Source organism: Anas platyrhynchos, chromosome 14 (assembly GCF_047663525.1).
Source record: "Anas platyrhynchos isolate ZD024472 breed Pekin duck chromosome 14, IASCAAS_PekinDuck_T2T, whole genome shotgun sequence".
NCBI lineage: Eukaryota > Metazoa > Chordata > Aves > Anseriformes > Anatidae > Anas > Anas platyrhynchos.
This window is the reverse complement of record NC_092600.1, coordinates 2,558,941-2,577,158: the sequence shown is the minus strand read 5'-3', so window position 1 is coordinate 2,577,158 and position 18,218 is coordinate 2,558,941. Positions and strand designations below refer to the sequence as shown.

The following is an 18,218-nucleotide window of genomic DNA, read 5'->3' as shown; positions in this document are numbered from 1 at the left end:
CCTCTGCAGACTTCAGAGCCTGCTCATCACTTGCAGTCAGAGAACGGTCTAACACCCTTTATTTAGATTTCCTTCCTGAGCTTTGCTCTGCTTTTCAGCTGCATCTCTCAGACCACTGTACAGTATTCTGCACTTTCCAAGATCATTTCATTTTAACTCAGTTTCTGTTTCCATCGTTTATGGGCTGGTTGAACCCTGCTGCATGCAGTCTCTGATTGCTGCCAGGCTCCTTGCTGCTGGTTGCTGTCTGCTCTGCCCACGTGCAGCTGCCAGCACTGCCCATCTCCTCCTGTCCCGCACCATGTTTGCAGTTTCCCTGCTCTCTGGCCGTTGCTTCAGAGCTCAGGTCGTGAGGAGTTCTGCAAAATGCAAAGGGGATGTTTCAGATGAAGCAGGACACAATTAAAAAGATCTGAGATCTGCTGTGACCATTGCTGCTGACAGAACTGCATCAGGGAGGGCTCCGAGCCCACGTGGCAGTACGTGTTCTCCACATTTATTATTGATGAGACAGATGTGCACAGAGCACTCGTGTAAATCCTTGCTTAGACAGCACTGTTCACAGAGCACGTTCTTCATGTGAGCATCTTTAATGAACACGTAGCACTTTTTACCAAACCCTGATGGTTTTTGAGGAACCAGAGGGTGTGTGGCAGGTCCCAGCTGATGGTAGGGAAAAGGCCAAGGCTGCTTGGGAGGGCACTTGCATCCCATGCATTTACTCCTGGCATCTGCCTGTCTGAAACAGGCCTTGTGCATGCAGAGAGGAGCTGTTTGGGGCTTGTGGCTTCGTGCTAAGGGGTATGCATTGAATTCTACAAGCACATATCACAAAAACTTCTGACCTTGGCCATGCACAAGTGTAAGAGAGAACCCAGTTGTTACTGGCGTTGTGTTGGTTTTGCCTGCTTTGCCTTCCCAACAGGCAAAGCAAAGCACAGAAACAACTCAGCCAGAGTTGCCGGTGCCAGGAGAAAAGTCAGCTCTTCTGAGCACAAGGGCAGCGTTCAGTTTAACACTCCTGCCTTCTCTAAGGATCTGACAGCATAATTTAGCTGTACTGTAATTTACTGTGCTGTGTTACGTGTCCTACATTACAGTGAGGCTGACCAAGTTTGTAATTTTAGAGTATATGATCAACATGCCGCTCATTTTTCCATTATCAGGGAAGTCTGTAATTTATCTCCCTCCCTCACGTCTCGTACTGGAGCATTTCATTTCCATGACTGTGAATTATCAGCATCCAATCCTTGAAGCTACGATTGGAGATAATAGCCTAAAGTTTCCCAGGTGAATAATTACTCCGGTTGTCCAGCCTGTGATATCTTTGAGAGCTTTTTTCCCCTGCAGAGGAAAGCATTCTGCCTTTTCTGAAGACCATGACCTTCTGCAGTGACTGAAACCTATTTTGGTTGAACTCTTATTTGTGTGAAGTCTGTCATTACATGTTCTTCTCAGGTTAGTTCTCCCACTCAGCCTCCAAAATGTTAATAAATGTTTGGCAGAAAAATGAATGGTGCTTGTGCTATTAACCTTTTTTTTTTTTTTTCCCTTCTATTTTTTTTTCCTCCAGCTTGTTGTCTGTAACAGATACTTTGACGTGAGATTGCAGAACTGCTCAAAATACTCTGGAGCAGAAGTTCCAGTGGAAGTTCTTGGGATCTGAGATTTTTCAGTTGTGTTTATTTAAAAATCCTGTCCTTGTTGCCTGGCAATTACTGTTTAACACAGTCAGAACAAAATTATCAAGTCGATATTTTGGAGGCAGAAAGGCAATTAGCTTCTCCATTCGCACTCAAGAGGAGTCAGGTACTGTTAATGAAGTCCCATGTTTACCTTTGAATCTCTCCTCTAGCATGGAAACATGGAATTTGGCGCAAATATTTGTCCCAGTTCTACTGCACAAACTGTGCAATGAATACGTGAGGCTATCTGCACATGAATTCAGCCTCTCCAGGGCTTTTGAGACAGCAAGATCCCCTAAATACGTGGTTGGTCTTAATATTCTTGTCACAGGTCTGATTTATCCCGGACGATGCTTGCAGGACTCTCAGTGGACACTGATGTTTAAGCACAATGAGCTTTGCTCTTGAGGCAGCTGCTGGTGATCCCAGGTATTCTTGGTTTGCTTTCTGCAAAAGCTTCATTTTTTAGCAGAAACGCTTGGGAATTTTCTCCAGGCCGGGCTAATTTCTAGCAAGCAGATGTTGCCAAGGGATTTTCTTATCTTAGCCTGTTGGAGCTTCAAAAGAACAAGTTGAGAGGCTTAAGGATCCTATAAAAGTACTCGGCGAGGGGTTAATGAAGAGCACGTTGAACACATGGCTAATGGATGTTGTTGTGAGACGCTTTGCATGTGGTTACGGGGTTTTCAGAGACATCGTTCCTTATGTAGGCAAGCAGCGGGCTGTTGGTCACTAGTGGGCACAGCTGTGGGTAGCTGTTGTGTTTTTGTGCAGCACTCCATGCCTACAGGTAAAGAATTGGGCAGTTTTAACACATCAGCAAACCTGACCAACTGTTCGGAGCCATCCGCAAGGTTTTGGGATAGCAGCACGCCCGGCATTTCTCCACGAGGGCAATCTGCATGGTCCGTCATCTGTGGCAATGCGAAGGTTTAAAATGCTCCATTGTAAATGACGGGAAGGCTCAGATATTGCTGCTGTGGGACTGTCAGTGCCTGTGCAGGGTGTAGTCGGCCTCCTCTGTGTTTTGCTCATCTTCCTCAGTACATCTGTGCCGAAGACATTTCTTCTGCCTGCACGGCTTGTTCCGCGACCCATCAGATTCCCTGGTGCTGATGATTTCCATTGATGTCAAGACTACGCTGGCTGACACAGCCAGACAGGTGTGTCACTGTCATTGGTCAAACCAGCTCAGAAACTTAGGAGATTTTCTGAAAGTGGATGTTACTTGCTCTAAAGGTAAAATATTATTCGGTTTTGTTTTAAGGAAGTGGAAACGTGAAAACCATTTGCTTCAATCTTGCAGAGATTTTGAGTAATAAATATCACTAGATTTAAGAAAAATGGTTGACTACAAAGATTCACTCCATATAATTCACTAGAAGATGATAAGAATTTGATTTTTTCTAATTTCTTTTAGGTACTTCAGCTTTTAACTGACCTTCTGTAATTGTAAGGTAAAGTTCATTCTTTGTGAGAGGCACATACTTCTGGGATATTTAAAATTTTCCAAAACACATATGCTCTGTCAGAGCTAAGTGTCTTTATTGCTGTTTCAAACAACATTAGATGATTTATGGGTCACAGACATGCCAGACTAAGTGTATCATATGCCCAGCGTCAGAAGCAGTTCTGCGTCTGTCTGGGCTTTGGACGGGTGACCTGCTTGCTGCAGAGCCTGACAAGTTGTGAACCAGGAGAGGACAGAAGCTGGGTGAGTGGGAAGATCCAACCACTCTTGGCCCATCTTGGCTGCAGAGCCCAGAAAGATGATTTAATGAACGTGAAAATATCCACACACCTCCAGGGTCAGTCTCGTTCTTGGCTCACAAGGTGCCGAGGAGCGATGGCCACGCTTTGGGAAGCACGGAGCTCTGCCCTAGGAGCGCCGTGGTTTTGGTGGAAGGATGTCTCTGGGTCTTAAATACTGCTAATGGTACGGTGACAGCCCTCTTCTATCAGGGCATGACCACAAGGGGCTGGGCAGAGCCCATAAACTTCTCTTGATGCTCATCAAGCAGTCGCTGCTTGTAACAGCTTTTTATTCCTGACCTGTGGACTCAGATTTTAAAAGCAAACCAGGGTCTTGAGCCTGTGCCCTGATGAGAGTTGCTAGGATATAGCCTCTGTAATTCTCAAGGGTCGTTGTTTTAGAGGTGCGAGGTCTGCACAGATCTGGCACGTAAATGCTTGCAGAGGTCTGCCCTAGCATCGGGTTTGAAAACGCCGAGCTGCTGGAGTGAATTGCGCTGACACACCGAAAAGCAGCCCAGCCCTCCTCCTCATCCCCACCCACGTAATGAAGAGAGCCATTAATTTTCATCTGCCACATCGTGAACTGTGGTCCCCTGGGAGCTGCTGCAGGCTCATCTCTGTGGGAGCAGAAAGCCACAGGGCAGGGGGGGAGAGAGCAAGGACCGGGAGCTGCTTCAGCCGTGTGGTAAAACCAACCCCAAATCCACAGCAGAACATCATCCTGGGGAAGGTTTAGCTTATCCAGACCCCATGGATGTAAAAGAATATGAGAGCTCTCCGATTGCATCCTGAAGCAGTCCATTGCTGGGGTAATTTAGTTCTTGATTTTGTATTTTATTTTATTTTTATGTCCCGGCAGCTTCCCTCTTTCCCAAATGGGCATGCCATCGGTATTGTAAAGTGTTATAAAAACATAGGGACAACCACCCCAAAAGCTGTAGACTTGTTAATCAATATTTGGAGACACACATGTCTTGTTAGAACTACAAGCTTAGCCACAAAAATGTATTAAAAAAGACATTTTTCTTCCAAAGCTAAACCAGCAACACATGATCATAATGAAATGAGTAAGTATTGTAATTGGATATTGTATCATGTTGTATGGCTTTAATTTAAGACAACAAGCAGCAATTCAGTAACACAGAGGCTGCTATTGCTTCTGAAACACTTTCATGCCTGAAGGATGAGTGAATATCTTAAAATAATTGTGGATTATTTCTCTTGCAGTACCTACAAGAAAAAGAGGAGAAGAAAAGTCTGAGTTTTACAAGAGCCCAGTACCTGGTTGGGGAAGCATCGGGCGTGTGGTGTGGGACGGACAGACCAAGGCAAAATCCTTGGCTGGGATAGTCACCCAGTAGCGCTCACATGGTTTCACACGCTGTATTCCTCCAAGTCCAGGCAATGTGCAGATTTCAAAGATCAGGGGGTGTTTTTTTTTTCCCCAGTTTGCTTTGGATACATAAACCATTGTGGACAGCACTGCACTGCTATTATTTTCCTCGCAAACCTGAATACTTGTGCTGGTATTCAGCTTGGCACTGGTATTCAATCCACTTGGGGTTCAGGTTTTATATGGGAGCTTGTCCTTGCACCGTATTCATCACTTCAGTGAGAAAATGGATAGATAGTGGGAAAACGTTATTATTTTTTTCCTCTAAGAGATGGATGTCCAAGCTTGTGGTGTAGCCAGTATGGCCCTGCAAAAGTATGACCACTGCTGGCACTTCTTGTATGAAAGGATGCAGAATATTTGCATTAGGTAAGGAATGGATGAGGGAAAAATGAAGCATATTTTCTAACGGTTAGTATGTGTGTAAGACAGAGTGAGGAAGAAAGGGAAGGGAGTGTTTATATTTTGTATTTAAGGGAGTCTATATGAGTGAAGGGTGATGAAAAAGGAGTCCAAAGTCTGAAAAGGTACAGCTCAGCCAGCAGGTGAGCACAACCTTCTCCAACAGCTGTGCCTCATCTCCACCTGTGAGATGCTCTCACATCGCTGCCCATGCCCGTTTCTGCTGCCCAGCATCACTGCCTCGCTGCACGTCCATCATGTGTCCATCATCGCCAGACAGCGCCGTGGTGAGGTCTCCTCAACCGCTTCCTCCATGCCCCTGAAATGAGGACAACAGGCTGGGACACTGTAAGTGATGCGTTGGACGGATGGAGCTTGATATAAATAAATTAGCCCCTGCATTGCTTCAGTTAATGATGCCGTTGATGATGATGAGCCAAGGTAAACTGGGAAGGCTCACCTCTCCTGATCAGGAGCTCACGTCAGGCTTTTTAGGTCTATGAACTGGAAAATTAATATGAGGTTTTACAACCTCTTGTTGTGCTTGGAAACAGAGGGCTGTGATACGCTTCTCAGAAGTACATAATTTTAAAACTGTACTTTAAAAATATTGATTTCTTCCAGAGAACTTGTTATGTCATATTAATGACTTCTGCCACACACTTTATGTAAACTTACAAGTCATCTTTACAGGAGGATGTGATATTTTATAACGTCACATTTAGGCAAATACTCCCCCAAACATCTCTAGAACAGTGTGAAAACTGTTGTTAACATATGAGCTATTTACCTGCACACACAAATCTACATTTGGGGTTGTTTTTTGGTACCCTGATGGGCTACTGCAGCATTTTGTTTCTCTCTCAGTCTCAATATACCATAATTTTAATTGAGAATAGTAAATTATCATGGTAATTTGAGATATTCTCAGGTAGAGATTTACAAATAGCAGGAGGGGATCAACACTGATTGTTGCTCACTGCTGGGAAAGAGGCCTGGGAAGATGATGCTATCAGGAAGACTGAAGAAAAACAAATTATACGTTGCATGTGAATGACAAATGTGCCAGGAAAAAAATGTAGAAAGGCATCTGCTTTTTCCAAGGAAGAGGAGGGCAGCACAGGCACATGAAGGAGAGCAGAAAATAACCTGTACAAGCTTGTCCTCACCCTCCTCTGATAACCTGTGCTTTTTGTAATGTGTCATCTTGCAGCATGATTTTATCTCTTCCCCCAGTGATTATTTCAGTGACTCTCATGCCTAAAGCCAATGCTATTCTTCTGTCTTAAGTGAAAAAGTACCATGCACCTTGGTCGCAGATGTTTCTGATGTGTGCTTCCCTCTGGATTTCTAACGTTATTAATTTTTGTGCCCTGCAAAAATATCCATGGGTTTTGACCGTGTTATGAAAAAGAAGGGACCAACAGCTGATTGTTAATGACACGTTGTCTGGTAGTCCACTCTCTACCCAACTGGATCATGTCTCCGCCTGTCCACGATATTCCTGGTTTTATTTCTTCTGCTGCTAGACCAGAAGAGGAATTAAACTTTTCAGATTTTTCTATTGACTTCTGAATAACAATTGGGTTTATTTCTCATTCTTATAGCCATATGCATCCTGTACTCTTCAGGAAAATTTTTTTCACCTCTCTTCAGCCCTCCCCAGTGTCATCAATGTTTGGTGTCTGCCTTCCTATTGTACCCAGAAAATAGAGAGACTGCCTTGTTGTTTGCAAAACCCTGGGTTATTGGTTTTCTTCTTCCAATGATTTTCTAACGAACAAATGCAATGTCACCAGAAAAGCTTTGCTTGGCTGCAGTCACTATTGTGAGTCCCATACGCCCGTCAGGGTCTCCGTAAGGATTTGCTCATCTCGCTATCTCCTGCGATAATCCACATTTAGCCTTTATCTTCTGGAAGTGTTTTTGTTAAGACTATCAGAGACTTTTTCAAAGTCAATAAAGTTAATGATGATGGGCGCACAATTCTCTGAAACCATCTTGTTTTTCCTTTAGCTGCTGTGTGTCTCTGATTTCCTCTGCGATAAAATTATCCTCTTACCACGCTCTGCCTGATGCTGACGGTAAGCCAGCGCCGCAGCGGTTGTTACAATCTGTCAGATCACCATAATTTGGCAGTTTGGCAATTAAAGCCTTTTTGCAGTTGTTTGTTTCTTTCCTGCCTCTCCGGGTTCACTTTTACTTGTTTAACAGCCACGCAGTTGTTTTCTTGCAGCCTACTTTTAAGCACTATTTTGGCAGCTCCAAATGATTTCCTCTCCACCCTGCGCCTTTCTGGAGCAGCTTCCTCCAGGGCCAGCGGTGCTGATAGCAAGGTGGGGGTGGGATGTGTCCATGCTCGTCTGCACATGTTGTCCTAGGTTTTGGTCTTTGAAGACTCTCCTGAAAATAATACTTGGCTCATTCTTTATCCACAGTGTTGATATACGCCATGGGTAGCTTTCCCCCTATTCATAACAGAGCTTTGGTTTCATTTTCTGGATCTCACCTTCTGCCTATTCACGTTCTTTTTTCTTGTGTTCACTCAGTTTTCATTACCTCTGTACTTGTAGCTCACAGGATGTGTCTGATCTTCTCCAGGACTACAGAGGAGAGGCAGCAGGTTCTGCACAGCCCAGTGCAGGGGAGGCAGGACACAACAGGACGCCCACCGCTACAACATCTCCACAGACAAAAACGATTTTAATGTGCTGCAATTCACTAACATTTGCTTCAGCCCTGGGATCTAAGTGGGGATGAGTTACTGCTGTTGTGTGGGTAAGTTTTTTCCATCCCATGTCATGTCCATGGTGCCAGGACACTGCTCAGCACTTTGGTTTCTCGTCCCTCTGCTCCAGCGCAGCAGGAGGCAGTTGTGGACTCTGTCCTCTGGGTGGCTATGCTGCAGCGCTGTTTCTTTTCCCATTAACTTGAGATTTAGGCAGGTTGTTATAGTCTTTTCTTCCAGGGTCAGTGGTATAGACTCCTTTTGTGAGTGATTTTTTATTGATGTAAATGAACGCTTGTAAGTAGTACCCACATTTGTCTATTCACTGACTATAAAATGGAGTCCAGCACCTTATCTCATTTCGTGAACTCAGCACCTGACAGATACTTCAAATGTTCAAAAACCACTAAGAAAAAAACAAATTGGAATTTCCTTCCTATTTTAAGCTTATAGTTCCTTGATTGTTCTGGCTGTCTGTGAATGCAAATGGGTAGTCAGACATTTTGATGCTTATTAACACGCACTGGTCTACTAATTTCATGCAAATTCTTAAACCCATGTGGGAAGATTAGACACTAATCTTAGTGTCTAAAGTGCTACTAAAATAGTAGTAGATGCATTTTTATGTGCTGGGGTACGTGCCTGATTATTATTATTTTTTTTAAAAATAGAGAACGTTCCTAGTGAGAGATCTGTGTAACTTTAACCCCCTTTCATCCATTTTTAATAATTTCAGGAAGTAAAATTTTGGTACATCACTCAGAAAATAGCTCAGAGATGACCTAGGATCACTCTTAGGCAGAAATACGGGCTGATTTGAATGGGAAACTCTATGGGATCCTCTCCTAAAAGATCCACAGAATGTATTATTTTTTTTTTTTTCTGGAATGAGAAGTGAGAAATGGAGAAATGCATCTGATAACTGCTTGTTATGGCTGAGAGTGCCACTTTGGAAATCATAATGACTGGAATGACATAGAAATATGTGCAGAAAAGTTTAAAATAAAAACGGAAGGGGGACTGTGCAGGATATTCTGGTGCTGTGGAAGTCATTGTGCTTTTGGACCATCTTTTGCCCCTGTCATTCAGTATTTTGTTCTTTAAAGCAAGCTTTTTTTTCTTCTTCTTCTCATATTTTGATTTTGCATTAGTGAGATGACTTAGCTGCAGAGAATTCCGAAGTTTATGAGAAACTTGAACAAGTTTCAAAGCTATAAATACACACAGAAACAAAAACACATAAACATCAGTTTTTTCTCTGCTAAAGCACATCCTCAGAGTGAGTTTCAGTAGCTTTATAAAAATGCTGGTAGAAATTGTTAAAGCAAGTGAAAACATCATTATTCTGCTGAAAAATATGAAACATGCTGGTATCTAGGCAGATACCTCTTTTGTTGAAAATCCACTTACCAGCCAAAAAAACAGAAGAAAAGTCCTTGGAATATTTAAGTCTTGGCTTGTGATGGTCAATCTGCAAGCAGGGAGGGAAGTTGTTTGTTTGTTTGTCTTTGCAAGGGCTTTCTGCTGAAAGCGATGAGGCCTTAAATGTGACTGAGGATGCGATTTTGTCCAAAGTAGGTCAAGGGAAGAAAATCTTTATTGTCTGCCTACATCCTGTCTCATTTCGGGAATAGGAGAGACCAATGAGAAACACCAGCTTGTGGCCCAACAAATACAATTACTGTGCACTGTGTCTTCATTTGGATGCCACGCTCAGTTAATAACCAGATCTCTGCCATGCTTCTTTATTGCTTAGGCTGAAGGAGAAAGTAATTAAACTTAATAGGTATTGCCCTTGCTTTAAGGCCGCTATACATTTAAAGTTCCCAGCAAAAGTAATTAATACTAATAGAAGTCATGAGTCCCAAACAAAGGCATCTGTAAGCCAAGTAATACACAACATCTAATTTTTTAAATAAATTATTTATATTCTTGTACATCTGTAAGAACATAAACTTCCTGCTTCACGGGGTTCTTTCTCCTTATTCAAACTTGTCGTAAACTTTCTTTTTTCAGTCTGTGAAAGCCCCTGCTCCCATAGGATTTCAAGATTTTCAAGATTTTTTTTTTTTCAAGAAAAGCTATAAACTCAGACATGTCATTTTCTGTCTGAAAGTTAACACCTTGAATTTGAAGGCAAGCAGGAATTTTAAAGACATATTTCTGAGTTGTAAGTTCTAAAACCAGTGGACAAGCACTAAATGCTGGACAAGCCCTGGACACAGCCACCTGACCACAGGGCTCTCTGGTATTCACAGCCAGGAGAGATTTGTACTCTTACCAGAAATATATTGATGTCAACATCTGAACACAGCATCGATACCAAGTCAGCAGTGGCACGAGCATGGGTAGTTGAGCTCCTCGAGAAAGCGATCAGTGCCGTGCTCAGATGTAGCTGCAAGAACTTTGAATCATGATAGACAAGGTTTTGCTTAGAATTAGTGTCATGTTTTCCCATCGTAAATCATTTTCTACTTACCTGCCAGTCAAGCTTGGCGTGGTTGGCTGCTGCATGGGAACAGATCAATTTCTGCATAGAACTGAGAGAGAAATTACTTCTAATTGTTTTCTGGGGGAGCCATTAGATCATCTACTTGAAACCTAAGCCCGTGCAGCCTTGGTGCATTTCCATGAATAACCTGTTTCAATACTTCAGTGACCCAATTATCTTAGTTCTCAAAAAACTGAACAAGTAACTTCAACGCTCCCCAGCTTCCCAAGGACAGAAAGCCAAGTACCCACATATATTCTCTCTGCTGTCAGGATCGTTGTGAAATACCAGCAGCCAGCTGCAGCACTCCCTCCTCGGGCAGGCTGGTTAGTGCCAGGAAGCTGTGCTTCTTTTGAAGCTGAGTTTGTCCAGCTCCCACCCACTAATTGTCATTATACCTTTTCCTTAATGTCACATTTTCCCTAATATCAGACATCCCCAGCTGCGAGTGTGCTTGCTATTAATGTGTGTTTGTCCCTAGGCCAACTCGGTGAGCTCATCGCAGCGAACCCTGCACATCAATCAGGTGGGTTTTATTTGTCAGTCACTGCATCCTTGCAATTTCTTCCCAATATTTCCACAGTCATCCTGAAATGTGGATCCAGTGACTGAGCACAGTATTTCGCAGTGGTTTTGCCCATGGTGCTGTAGGAGGCAGTACTACCAGCAGTGAATGCTTCCCATCTGTGGGGCTTTTCAGGGAACTGGGTAAGGACTGTCAAGCCCCCGCTGGAGAAAACGTAGTGACAAGTGCCTTTAATGTTATTTTGGGTAATATGTTCTCTCGGTACGGATATTGACAAAAAGTCCATTAAAAATTACTAAGCATCAAGGAAGTTACTGAAGGAAAGCAAAGATCTATTGATTTCTTTCTTTACGGATATTCTATTTATCCTATTTAGCAATTGCAGTTTTGCAGTGTTATCTCTTGTGAGGGCAATTATCAAACCAGTGGAATTACATGGCCAGGAAAATCTTATGGAGATTTGTGGAAGGAGAGGGAGGGAGGTGAGGGGCTCCATCGTCTCTCTTTGATGTCCAAGTGCCTGATTCAGGCACTGTGGCCATGAGAGCCCCTGCTGCTCGGCGTGCAACCTGTGTCCTCATTTCCCTGTGTGTGTGCGTGTCTGGACCCCCACTGCATAAGAAAGGAAAGAACAAGACTTTCAAGATACATCCTGCAGGGTAGGACAAGGCATCATCTTTGTTTTCTGCTTTTCATCTGATATTGCCACAGTGGAGTCTGTTCTCGTTTTCCTCTTTTCTCTCATGGTTTAACACTGAAGCTCAGTTTAGGATCTTCGCAGTGTGCTTTGTGTGCTCGCTTTCTTCCTGTCATTTTGAAGCAGCTGGTGATCTTCTATACCACTAGTTTTGTCTTTTTAATGCTGGAATAGGCATGATAAAGATTTAATATGACTTCTTGTTTCTCTTTATTTTTTTCTTTTTTTTTTTCTTTTTTTTGAGCAAATGGATGGAATCGAAACAATCTCTCTCATGTCACAATTCACCAAAATACGCAAAGAAAGCTCCTGAGGCAGCTCTAAGCACAGTCCTGCAGAAAACTCTCTAGATCTGTTCCCAGAGATTACAGAACCTAATAGGATGGTGACAGTAAGTGTACACAGAAGCGTTTCCTTCCCACTCCTCTCATTTTGCATTCTTCCAGAGCAGTGGAGGTTGAAAGGATCTTGATCTCGTGGTTTCCAGGCTGCTGGCATATATATGAGTAAAACCAATGGAAATTTTTGAGCATGATCTTGGTTTGCAAAAGGTCTCAAGAGCAAGCAAACGGACCAGGAACACTGCTGGCCTGGGGGTCACTGGCTCTGCTCCACAGCCACCCCTTCCCGCTCCAGCCCCAGCGCCGGCTCCGTGGCAAGCTGCTGTGCAGCAGCTCTCCTACAGTTTGTTTTCTGCTTAGATGACCAGTGTCAGTCCAATTCATTCCCAATATAGTATAATCCTTTCATTTTTAAAGACTTGTCTCTTTATTAAGTTGTTAATTAGCTTTAATCATGCAGACCTTTGTTCCGTCTCTGTTCCTGCTGTCTGACAGATCACTTGAGGGCCTCTCCTCCGCTTCCATCCTCGTCTGGGGTCTCTGTCTCTCTGCTCTGCCTCCTTTCTTTTCCTCATAGCCCAAAAAACTTGACCCTGCTTTTAATGTCTCTGCTGGCATTTTGCTTAATGATCCTATTACGCATTCTTGAAGCCCTTTTCACTCAAGATACTCAGGGCTTTATCGGCATCAATTAATTTCCAAACACCTCTGTTTTATCATGCAGATTTTACACATGGGTAAACCAGGGCATGGAGAAGTCAGCCAGTTTGCTCAGCATCACAGACAGAAGGAGCACAGTTTAAAAAGTGCCATGATCTTCGGTGCTGCCAAGCATTGACAGTGTCTGCAGACTTCATTTGTAGTTCTAAGTGGCAGAAATCAAACCGCAGTAGATTTAATATCCATGCACTCATCCATTTCCTATGTGTTGATGTGAAAGAAGCATCTCTGCTGGCCTGTGCATTTACAAAATGCGTAGCTGAAGTTAGCATACTATTAATCTGAGTACTTCAAAGATGAGCTAAGGAGTGCAGGATAATATTTAATCTCCTTAGATAAATATCAGCGTCCCAAGCATGCAGTGCCGTAAACATTTAAACATCAGGAAAACCACTCTTATCGTATCAGTCTGGTCTCTTCTGCTTCATCTTGTTCAAAGGAACTTGAACGCATTTATCATGACTGAGTTGAAATTTGCCACTTCAGTTCCAAATCCTTTAATGGCTTTTTCATGTGACCAGCACTGCAGGGGTCTTGTTTTGATGTTCAACAAGAAAGACACATAAATGTAAATGCCTTGCTCCTGACTCTTACTTATTCTTTTTAAATTGAATTCATGAGTTTTCTTGTCAATACAAATTAGATAAATAGCTGGAAGAAGTTGTTAGCTTATTTCTGGTGTGTTTGGTTTTGTTGTTGTTTGTTTGTTTTTAGTTCGCTACACTTGATTATGCATTTGTTGACAAAGGGAAGGGAAAGGAAAAAAATCCATCACAATTATGCACATTTTGCTGCAGGGCTCGAAAGGGCAATCCAGAATTCAGATGATAAACTAGTTAAGCAGATAGATTAAGAAATGTCGAGGCAACCAAGTCCCTGCTTTCAAACCATCAGGCAGCTGCTTAGGCATTTTCTCCAAGTATGTCATCAAATTGAACACTAAAAGATTCCTGTCTCCTAAAATGCCCAGCTTATACCCTGAGACAACCAAAAGACGTTTTCCTTTGGCTTCAAAGGAAATGCTATGCTTGGCCAGACGCAGTGGAGTAGTGTGGGTAGGTGACTGCACGAGGCTTGAGCAGAAGTCAGGCCTGTTGCCCTCTGTGTCTCCCTGCTTGAAGGCAGTGATGTGTGGGGGTGAAGTGCAGGTGGTGGGGAGCACCAGGCAGGCACACGATGAAATGACGCCTACAGAAAAGGGTGAGTGGGGAGGAGGCATGGAGTTTGGGAACCTGGCTGCTGCAGAGAAGCAAGGAACACGAGTTCATCCTTCTCAGTTAGAAGTCAACAAACAACCAAATAAATAACTGTGGCTAGCCAGCTTTATTCTTCCAGCTATGTATTTGCAAATAGTCAGCACTTGCCTATTAAAAAGTAATACGTCCCAGTGTGGCACTCGGATAATGAGCTCGTTTGCCAGAGGCCTCATGGTGTGGTCAGGGAAAACGTCCCCCAGATAGGACTCTTATGCAGGGGGAGCAGGAGGTTCATGGCAATTAATTTGTCACTCCAGTTGTTGCCCCTCCCAACCACTTCTAGTGCACGACACCCTCCCACCAACTGCTGCTTTTCCTCCTGAGCTTTCCCCAGCGCCTTACGTGGAGCATCTCCCCTCATTTCAAGCTTGTCTCAAGGTCTAATGAGGAGGGTGGTGGTGTCTGAGGCAAAGCCTGGGCTTGGAATCGCTCAATGGAAAAGGCATGTGCTCATCCATGCATATTTGATACATCAGCTCTAAAAATAAAAGGGCTGTTTTATCTAAGAACAATGCGTTTTCCAGCCTAAGTCAGAAATAAATCAGATGACTGCTATTTTGAGCTGTCATGCTCCTTTGACTGCAGGCTAATTTTCCTAAGCAATACCTGCTGAAAAAAAAATTAAAAAAAAAGGAGAAAGAAAGAAAAAGGAAAAACTGATTGTCAGCTTGTTGCATTCCTGCAGCGATGTGTTAGGGTGTTGGGGGTAGCCTGAAAGGAACGACGGGTGTTGCAAGTCCTATAAAATCAGCTTGAAGGACACAGCAGAGCCTTGGGAAATAAAGATAAAGGGACCTGCTTTCCCGTTTTTCAGGAGCAAAGTGGTGGCCTCCCCTACGAGACGAGGCTTTCTTCGCCGAGCTTTTGTGTCTGGGAGCTGCAGGAATTGGCAGGGGGCTCCTCCGCCGCCCCCCGGCAGCGCTGGGCAGAAGCCTTGGAGCCTGCGGGCTGCGGTGCTGCGGGGCGCGCGGTAATTAAAAGGATTTATCTCCCCTTCCCAGGATCCTGCCTACCCTGGCAGAAAAACATTCCCGCTGAAATGATCTAAACGAGATGGGAAGGAGAGGGAAAGCTTTATGCGCTCTGCGGTGCTCCTCAGAGGCAGGCGCTGCCGTTTTTCTGGGTGAAAGTGAGCTTCGCTGGCCTGAACATCAGACGCTTGGGTTGAAGCTCTGCATTAAAATGGTTTCATAAAGCAACCTGAATTAGGGGCCGGCTCCAGCCTTTTCATCGTGCAGGACACTCTGTTTTTTCCTCTCTCTGCATGTCTGCGTGCCCTTGTATTTTTCTTGTAATTGTTGGGACCGGCTTTCTCTCTCACTATTTTCCCTCAGCTCGTAGATGTCTTGTAATCTATCTCGGCCCACATAAAGGCCCTCTTTCATGCTTGCTGTCCCCATAATGATGCCTTCTGTTATGCAGGAGCTACTTTCTATCTGCTGTTGTATTCTACCCTTTGTGGAAGAATTGATATTGTTCATTTGGCTGTCGCACGCCGCTATTAGGGCATGTGAAGGAAGGGCTTCCTTTCTGAGACACGGCTCCTGCTTTCTGAATAACAGAGCGAGAGATGCAAGATCTTCCCTGCAGTAAGAGAAAAGGAGGAGAGCACAGACACAGCATCCTTTTCCTCCATGCCCTGTTAGCGTTTCTACTAGTCCTGAGTTCCCTTCGCCTACGTGAATGCAAAGGGCTGACCTGTCCTTTGTGTGCACAAACAGTGCATGCAGATATTTCTGGTAACAGGAGCTTTTTATTATTATTATTATTAATAATTAATTAATTTATCTTTTTTAACCATTTGTCATGTTCCTCTTCAGTTTGAAATCTTCGTTAAACCTCCATTCTTGATTATTCCACTGTAATTTCATATAGCCAGAGAGAAAATAAATAGTTTGTAAAAGAAAATAAATAGTTTGTAGGAGCGAGCTGGAACTGCAGAGCTGAGAGAGAACAATCCTGGAGTGGCTGGTGTGCGGTGGAGAAGGTTGCTAGACAGGGCCGTAAATTATGTCATGTGTGCTTCATCAATTATATAGATAAAACTGTGAAGGAGAGTGGTTTGTCAGAAAAGATAAGAAAAGAGGGACTGAACCTAGATATATGTCCTGTGCTGATGATCTGGTCGTTTTTAGAAGTGAGAGGAGTCACTTGTAGAAGCCACTTAATAAATTTAATGACTATTGGAAGGGACAGGATAAAAAAGGGCTGAGATAAAATGTTCAGTGTGCTTGCAACTGCAAAATCAGTGCTACTTTGCTAAGTTTGCTAATGACTGTAGGTGTGGCCTGGACACAAAGGAAAGGTCGGGGTTACCTTCTGAATGGAAGGGGAAGGGGCCCCATCTGGGGACCAGGCTCAGGCGAGGGCTGGGACATCACCCGAAATCTCTCGTGCTCACCCCAGGCTGGTGTCCCAGGTGACTGGGCTGCAGATGTGCCAAGGTCAAGCACGCCCCTGGGGTTATAGGTGCTTCCAGACGTGAACAGGCACAAGAAAAATGTTTCACTGGGCATTTTTAACATTTCCTCTCTGTTCCACATGGAAGGAGGAAGGAATAGGGGAAGAACAATTTGAGCATCCCAGAAAATAGACATAAACCTGCTTGGGTATTGAAATAATTGTGAGCTGGAGCTAGTGGCATTTCTTCTATTCCCTTACCCAGGTGTTCACTTTACTCTGTGCCTGCTTTGCAGTGGGGGGGTGGCAAAGCCCCTTTTCCTCAAAGGCAGCTGCACAGAAAGCAGCAAACAAATCCCCCCCTGGCTGTGGCCCTGCTAGCATTTTTCTAGAGCAGAGAGTGAAATGAATTCCTATATGTCAATGACAGAAAGTCCTCTGAGCTGTATTAAAGACACACCATGGGCAGGTGACAATGACAAGGACAGTTTTTCTTCACTGTGTTGCTCTACGGCTTTCAGTAAAGGAAAGGTCCTTTGGGAAGACAATAAAGGGAACCTCACCTAAAAAATAAAACGGGGACTGGGAGGTGAAGAAGGGGAAGTGTGAAAAGTGCAATCGTCTTTTTTGTTTTAATAGGTTTTTCATCAGGTCATCTAATAGTCTTATTTCTGTGTGCAATAAATTGTAAAACTCCAAACCCGTGGATGGGATGGATGTGTGGTTTCACCAAGGCCCTATGTAGGTCCTTAGCACTCCAATCAACCTCCCCCCCTTCAAAACCAGTCCTAATAACAGGTAGTATCAGTGCACACCACTTTGTGGTTTTAACTGCTAAAAGATGGCAATATCCTCATACAAAACAGTTTCCAAAGGCTGAAAAGTTGGAGTTTGCCAACATACTGCTACCAGTGGAACCTCCCCTCTGCACTGGCTAGAGAATGCCACCGTCACCCAGGGCTGGATTAATTACATCCCCATCATCTCTTGATGACTGATGGCTTTTAGAGCTCATGATGCTGAAAGCTGAACTCCTCCTGGTGGGCCACTGCATTTAGGAGTGCTCTCGCCAGCTCATGGGAGAGTTCAAGGGACGGGTTTTCATTAACAGAAAATATGTTTGACAAAATTCACCTCTGCTGAAATTATATCAGGTTACATCCTTGGTCAATTTTGTCCATTATTTGATTTTATAATTTGTATCAAGACAGTTTTTTTTTTTTTAAATGAAACCATTTCCGTTGTCCGTACCTATTTCTGGCAGGAGGCTCTCACACAACAAAGTTTACCTTTCATTTGTTCCCGTGTAATAACCCATTAGGTTTGCTGAGAAATGCCATGTTTCTTATGCAATGTCAACACCTACTTCCATTTACTCTTTCTCTTCAGAAAACTCAGCGTGAATCCCAGATGCTGCAGTGTGCCGGTGTCCTTGACCCAGTGGAGTGCTATGAGAAAGTAATTAAAGGAAACAAATTGATGAGGATTTAGGGCTGGAAAAAAAAGCACAGCCTTTTCTTTCCTTTTTCCTCATTGCAGTGGTGAGACTCAGTAGGCAAAGTGAGGTTGAAAGGTTTCTAGCTGGGTCACAGGCTCTGTGTTGGTACTTCCCAAAGGTCAGAGGTCTGAATAATTTCAGGAATGCTTAATTTTAATTTTCAAATCTACTTTTTATAGTTTGCATCATGTATTGATGTCCAATTACAAAAAACAGAAAGCAAAACAGACCTCAGAGATTTCCTCTGTTACTGAGTAATTTTCTCTCCTGGGGAGGAGATGGCAAGGTTAAACAGGAGAATCTCATCCGACATTTTTATCTAGGAT

At 43.6% G+C, this 18,218-nt stretch overlaps 1 long non-coding RNA gene across 3 annotated transcripts in view; it reads left to right on the top strand.

Moving 5' to 3' along the window:
• Window positions 1-70: 70 nt before the first annotated feature.
• LOC106014454 (uncharacterized) overlaps window positions 71-18,218 on the top strand; it is a 50,717-nt gene continuing 32,569 nt past the window's right edge. The window contains exons 1-5 of one of the 3 annotated variants that reach the window (XR_011803374.1): window positions 71-1,458; window positions 1,574-2,924; window positions 4,668-5,583; window positions 7,252-7,319; window positions 7,837-8,013. This is a non-coding gene — a long non-coding RNA (uncharacterized lncRNA). Of the gene's footprint in view, window positions 1,459-1,573; window positions 5,584-7,251; window positions 7,320-7,836; window positions 8,014-18,218 lie in introns of all 3 variants that reach the window. The other 2 variants (XR_005269428.2, XR_005269427.2) reach the window with 2 other exon arrangements.